Consider the following 989-nt stretch of genomic DNA (forward strand, 5'->3'; position numbering starts at 1 on the left):
GATCGTAGTTTTAACTCTTGAATTATTGGTAACGGATCGTAGTTTTAACTCTTGAATTATTGGTAACGGATCGTAGTTTTAACTCCTGAATTATTGGTTACAGATCGTAGTTTTAACTCTTGAATTATTGGTTACGGATCGTAGATTTAACTCTTGAATTATTGGTTACGGATCGTAGTTTTAACTCTGCCCAAAAGAAAAAGTAGTTATCTTATTTCTGAAATAATAATATATACACACGCACACAGTGAGAAATAATGATGTATGAATTTATGAGATGAATAGCGACTCATGTAAAAGCGGAGGCCTTATTCCAAAGCCAGCCTGACGATCTTAAACGAAAAGGATCGTTCCCAGCGGCATACACAAGCAACTTGTAATTAGAATATTACTATTCTCCCTTTTAAAATTATGCTTCATCGATGGTCAGGTCTGCTTCTTATTCGCCAACTTACCGTTTAAGCTGTCTAATTATGTTACTTTCGATAAAAATTCTCTAATGTCTGATTATATTGTTTTTAATAAAACACTCTGTAATGTCTGATTATATTGTTATTAATAAAACGCTCTTTAATGTCTGATTATATTGTTATTAATAAAGCACTCTTTAATGTCAGATTATACTGTTTTTAATAAAACACTCTCTAGTGTCTGATTATATTGTTATTAACAAAACACTGTTTAATGTCTGATTATATTGTTATTAATAAAGCACTCTTAATGTCTGATTATACTGTTTTTAATAAAACACTCTCTATGTCTGATTATATTGTTATTAACAAAACACTCTTTAATGTCTGATTATACTGTTTTTAACAAAACACTCTCAAATGTCTGATTATATTATTTTAATAAAACGCTCTTTAATGTCTGATTATACTGTTTTTAACAAAACACTCTCTAATGTCTGATTATACTGTTTTAACAAAACACTCTCTAATGTCTGATTATACTGTTTTTAACAAAACACTCTCTAATGTCTGATTATG

Source organism: Limulus polyphemus, unplaced genomic scaffold, assembly GCF_000517525.1.
Source record: "Limulus polyphemus unplaced genomic scaffold, Limulus_polyphemus-2.1.2 Scaffold768, whole genome shotgun sequence".
Lineage (NCBI taxonomy): Eukaryota > Metazoa > Arthropoda > Merostomata > Xiphosura > Limulidae > Limulus > Limulus polyphemus.